Source organism: Orycteropus afer, unplaced genomic scaffold (assembly GCF_000298275.1).
Source record: "Orycteropus afer afer isolate SDZICR_OR568_19922 unplaced genomic scaffold, OryAfe1.0 scaffold00265, whole genome shotgun sequence".
Taxonomy (NCBI): Eukaryota; Metazoa; Chordata; class Mammalia; order Tubulidentata; family Orycteropodidae; genus Orycteropus; species Orycteropus afer.
In genome coordinates, this window is record NW_006921852.1 from 1912612 (window position 1) to 1919061 (window position 6450).

Genomic DNA, 6450 nt, shown 5'->3' on the forward strand with positions numbered 1-6450 from the left:
GGCCACTGCAGTGAATTATCGAACCCAGGAGAGAGGTGGTGGGTGCTTTGGGAGGAAAGGTTGGAGAAAGGGCTGGAGGGAGGCAGCATGTCTGGCCTTGTAGGAATAGGCCTTGGGTTACTGCTGGTAATCCTGTCTTACTCTTGTAGGGTTAGAGGAGGTCAGAAGATGTAGCCTCCTTGCTGTTTTTGCACATATGAAGCTATTGAAAATAACATGGCTTAGGTTAGGAACACCTTAGTCTTCAAAGTGACATCTTTGCTCCTTTACACTTTAGAGAAAGGTATTTGACAGCAGAGTTGCCCAATGTATTATGTCCTCTGATTTCTTCACTGGTGCTTCTATGGATGTTGATTGTGGATCCAAGTAGAAAGAAATCTCTGGAAACTTTAGTTTTTTCTCCATTTATCATGCTGTTGCTTATTGGTCCAGTTGTGAGGATTTTTCTTTTCCTTATGTTGAGATATAATCCACAGTGAGGATTGTAATCTTTGATCCTCATCAGTAAGTGCTTCAAGTCATACTCACTTTCAGCAAGCAAGGTTGTTAATGAGTCCTTTTCCAGTCCTGATGCCGTGTTCTTCATATATCGAGTATGCAGATTGAGTAAGTGTGGTGAAAGGATGTAACTCTGACACACACTCTTCCCAGTTTTAAACCATGCAGTACTCCCATGTTCTGTTCAAATGACAGCCTCTTGGTGTATGTACAGGTTCCTTGTGAGCACAATTAAGTGTTTTAAAATTCCTGTTCTTCTCAGTGTTATCTGTAATTTTTTGTGATCCACACAGTCAAATGCCTTTGCGTAGTCAATAAAACATCTTTCTGGTATTGTTTTACTTTCAGCCAAGATCTATCTCATCTGTTTTTGAATTATCTTAATCGAAATTTTATGTGCATGTGCTGTTAATGATGTTGTTCGATGATTTCCACATTCTGTTGGAACACCTTTCTTTGGAATGGGTACACATATTGATCTTTTCCAGTCTGGCCAGGTGGCTGTCTTCCAGATTTCTTGCCGTAAATGGGTAAGTGCCTCCAGTTTGGTATCCATTTGTTGAAACAGCTCAGTGGGTACTCCGTCAATTCCTAGACCTTTTTTTTTTTTTTCCCCAGCCAGTTCCTTCAGTGCAGCTTAGAATTCTTCCTTCAGTATTATTGGTTCTTAATCATATGCTGCCTCCTGAAATAGCTGAATGTTGGCCAACTCTTTTTGGTACAGGATTCTGTGTATTGTTTCCCTCTTCCCTTAATGCTTCCTGCATCATTCAGTATTTTGCCCATAAACCAAACTCACTGCTGTCAAGTTGAATCATACTCAAAGCGACCTTGGGTTTCTGAGGCAGTATCTCTATGTAAGTAGATTGCCCAGTCTTCCTTCCGAGGAGTGGCTGGTGGCTTTGAACCTCCAGCCTTCTGGTTAGCAGTCATATGCCTTAGGTACTAAGCCACCAGAGCTATTTTCCCCATAGACTCCTTCAGTATTGCAGCATGAGTTAGCCCTTGTAGTGGGAGTGAAATAGCATCCCATTGTGGTTTTGATATGCATTTCTCTGATGCCTGGCTCTGTGCATCTTTTCGTGTTTTTGGTGACCATTTGAATGTCCTCTTTGGTGAAATGTCTATTCAAAGTCCTTTGCCCATTTTTCGTTTGAGTCCTTTGTCGTCTTTTTGTTAAGTTGTTGAAGTTAGGTGTATTTTTTGATTACTAGATTCTTATCAGATATATGATTTCTGAAGATATTCTCCCAGTCAGTAGCTTGTCTTTTCACTTTTTTGGTAAAGTCTTTTGATGAGTAAAAGTTTTTAATTTTTATGAGGTCCCTTTTATTTCTTTTGTGTTTTGCTGTGTATGCTTTTGTTATTGTATTAGATAATCCATTGTTGAAAGCTAGTCATGACAGTGTTGCCCCTGCTTGTTCTAATAATTCTATGGTTTTAGTTTGCACATTTAGGACCTTAATCCATAATTAACACATCTTCATTGTATGTTTGGTCAATTTCAGACTGCAGAAATTGGTAAAAATCTTCAATTTCCTCATCCTGGGCTTTGGTAGGTTGTGCATAAATTTGAATAATAATAGTATTAACCAGTCTTCCTTGTAAGCATATGGATATTATCCCTATCACTGACAGCATTGTACTTCAGGATAGATCTTTGATACATTCTTTGTGATGATGAATGCCACGCCATTCCTGTTCAATTTGTCATTCCCAGCATAAGTAGACCGTTTGATTGTCTGATTCAAAATGGCCAAAACCAGTTCATTTTAGCTCACTAATGCCTAAGATATTAATTTTTATATGTTCCATTTTATTTTTGACAACTTCCAGTTTTCCTAGAGTCATACTTCAAACATTCCATGTTCCAATTTATTAATGGATGTTTGCAGCTGTTTCTTCTCATCGTGAGACATGCAGCATCAACAAGCTTTACTCTTTCCACATCATTAATGTCGGCTCTACTGTGAAGAGGCAGCTCTTCCCCAGTTGTGTTTTGAGTACTTTCTGACTTGAGGACTCATCTTCCGGCACTGTGTTGGACAATGTTTCAGGACAAGTCATAAAATTTTCCAGTAATATATCAGACAGCGTTTCACTGCTATTTGTATGGTTTTCACTGGTCACTTCTTTGAGAAGTGGATGGCCTCTTCCTTGGTGAATATTAGGAGTGTTTTAAAATTTTTATCGTTTGCAATTTGATGTCTCAAGTATGAAAAAGAAAACATTTTTTTCCTTTTACAAAGAAGTCTGAAATTAATTGTTTACATATATCTTTATATATTTTTGTAACTGTATTTTTGAGATAGATTCACAGAAGTAGAATTGTTGTATCTAAGAGTAAATGATAATGTAATATTGCTGGATCTTGGTGATTTACCCCAAATATCTTCTATCGGTTTGCATTTGTATTCCCACAGTGTGGGAGAGCTCCTGTTTCTGGCAGTCTCACCAACATAGTATATTGTCAAGAGGATAATTGTTACTTTGTTGTTGTTGTTATGTGCCGTGGAGTCAGACCCAACTCATAGTGACCCCTCCTTGGGTTTCCGAGGCAGTATCACTACGGAAGTAGATTGCCCCATCTTCCTTCCGAGGAGTGGCTGGTGGGTTTGAACCGCCAGCCTCCTGGTTAGCAGTCAAGTGCCTTAGGCACTATGCTACCAGAGCTCCATATAGCTTTAATATGTCTATCTAATTTTAAGCTAATTTGAGTAACTTTTTGTATTAAGACAATTTGCATTTTTAACCATCAGTTCATTTATTTAATCAGTTTTTTCCTATAAGACTAGAGGTCTTTAGGAACCTTTATATTTGTCGCAAATATTTTTCTCAATCCCATTTATATATATTTTTGCTTGTGACTTCTTTAGTCATCAAAAGTGTTTTTTTTTTTTTTTTCCTTAAACGTGATCATTGTTATCTGTCTTTTTCCCCTATTGCTTACAGGTTTTGAGTCATGGTTAAGAAACTATTCCCCACTACCAGGTAGTAATTTACACTTGTTTTTTCCAGTACTTGTATAATTTCATTTTTTACATTTATATCTCAGATCTATTTGAAGTTATTCTGGTATAAGTATATCGAAAGGATATATTTTTATACATTTACATATATAGCTGCAGTGTAGTAAATTATTTAGTATGGATTTTCTACCCATAAGTCATTGTAAATTCAGTAGTGGAATTAGCAGCTGAGGAGCTCCTTATTGTAAATGTTATCCACCTGGGTTATTTCTGTTGGGCGTGGCACAACACAGTGTTATGGGAGGTTCTCTCTCAGGTGCTTAGAGTTCTGATGCTATGATTGGCTAGTTTGGCCACTCTGCCAAGCTCAAAAGGAGGCCTCCTAGAGACAGAATCTTTCTCTGACTGCTGGCTGAGGAAGGACGTGCTCCTACGAGAGACGTGCTGCTACAAGAGACGTGTGCTGCTGGAAGAGGCATGCACTGCTGGGAAAGAGACGCAAGAGACACGCATTGCTGAGTAAGACACTGAGGGACATGCACTGCTGGGAGAGAGACTGTGGGAGACTTTTGGCTGAGAGACAGCGGGCTGGGAGAGAGACTGAGTGTTTTTTCCTGAACTTGAATTGTAACCTGGTGCTTCCCTAATAAACCTTATAATCTGTGAGTTCAGGGTGGCCACTGAAGGGAATTATCAAACCCAGGAGAGGGGTGGTGGTGCTTTGGGAGGAACAGTTGGTGAAAGGGCTGGAGGGAGGCAGCATGTCCGACCTTGAAGTAATAGGCCTTGGGCTATTGATGGTGATTCTATCTTCCTCTTGTGGGATTAGAGGAGCTCAGAACATGTGGCCTCCTTGTCCTTTTTGCAATAGCTGTTCAGTTACCTCAAGATAATAATTTTTTCCCTGCTACTTTTTGAGATTCTGTCTTTACCATATACTAAATAAGCATATATAATTGGATCTATTTCTGGATTTTCTGTTTGCTCTATTGGTCTCTTTCTCCTTACCTTCTTGCTTAATCCATAACAAATCTCTGAAGTAAGTGTGCATAAACTTATTTTACAAATAAAAAGTTAAAGCTTAGAATAAGTACTTTGCCTGAGGTCATACAGCTAGTAAATAGCAAAACATACTTGAACCCAACTCTCTATGGCTCTGAAATTCATGCTGTTAGTCATTGTTTTTTCCTGCTTCCTGTGGTACTTGCCTTTTCCTTCTGTACAGAGTTCTTATTAAGATAAATAAAACTGTCATTGTAAAATTGTTTGGAAAGGAGAAGTTTTGAAGATAAGAAATTATTGCTTCTTTGAGTTATTTTTAGCCATTATGGGCAAATACCTGGGAACCAGTTATAGTCACAGTTACAATTCATAATTTTGAAGGAGTTAGAATTACTATTTGCAATAATTTTTAAACAGTTACACTTGTGACTAGAAGTTTTAACTTTAGCATGCATCAGAGTCATCAGCAGGGTTTAAAGAACAGCGTATTGTCCCCTTCTCCACACTTACTTCTTGATTCCTTAGGTCTGCAGTGGGATTGAAGAACTTATATTTCTAACAGATTCCCAGGTGGTGTTGATGCTGTAGATTGGGGACCATATTTTGAGAACCACTGTTTTTAAAGCTGTATATTTGAAAAACTTAAGTTCCATGATTTTCTAAGCCATATGTTTTGAGAGAGGAAAGAACCACACCAAACTCACCGCTGTCAAGTCGGATCCAACTCATAGTGACCCCTCCGTGGGTTTCTGGGGCAATATCTCTAGGGAAGTAGATTGCCAGATCTTCCTTCTGAGGAGTAGCTGGTGGGTTTGAACCACCAGCCTTAAATATATAAAGACCAGAGATTACTGCAGACATAGGGAGGAGAAAAAGAGAGCTTTTGCCAAATATATTGAGCTTCTGGTAAGGGTGATGGAAAAACTTGGAAACAGATAGTGGTGATAGTTCATCATTACATGATGAACATAATGTAACTGAGTTGTACATGTATATATTGTTGTTGTGTGATACTGAATCGATTCCAGCTCATAGCAACCCCATGTGACAGAGTAGAACTGCTCCATAGGATTACCTAGGTTGTAACCTTTACAGCAGTAGATTGCTAGTTCTTTCCTCCCTTGGAGCCACTGGTCTATTTGAACTACTGACCTTTTGGCTGGTAGTCAAGCACTTAACCATTGCATCACCAGGGCTCCTATTATGTGTATCCTTACCACAATAAAAAGAAATTTGGCTAGTGTGGTAAAATATCTGAGAGATAACAAATTTATTTAGAGCTGTAGTAATTACTTGAGATTTATTAGAGTGAAAGGTCATTGTGGGAAAGAGAATTAATGAAACTGGAGATCATGGAAAGGGAAGTAGTTGAGTGAAGGGATTCTTTAATGGTGTATTCATGTTGTTGTTTTAGGGGCTGTCGAGTCAGCTCCAACTCATAGCGACCCTACGTACAACAGAACAAAACACTGCCCAGCGTCACAATTCTTGCTATACCTGAGGACATCGTTGCAGCCACTGAATCAATCCATCTCATTGAGGGCCTGACCCTTTTTCACTGACCCTCCACTTTGCCAGCATGATACCATTCTCCAGGGAATGGTGCCTTCTGACAACATGACCAAAACAAGCTTTTCCTTGGATGTGATATTGATGCTATTGTTCAATAACTTCCACATTCGTTGGATCACCTTTCTTTGGAATGGGTATAAATAAGGATCTCTTCCAGTCAGTTGGCCAGATATCTGTCTTCTAGATTTCTTGGCATAGACAAATGAATGCCTCCAGCATAGCATCCGTTTGTTGAAACATCTCGGTGGGTATTCCATCAATTCCTGTAGCCTTGTTTTTTACCAATTCCTTCAGTGCAGCTTTGACTTCTTCTTTCAATACCATTGGCTGCCATACGCTGCCACCTGAAATAGATGAACATCAACCAGTTCTTTTTGGTACAGTGACTCTGTGTGTTTTTTATTATTAT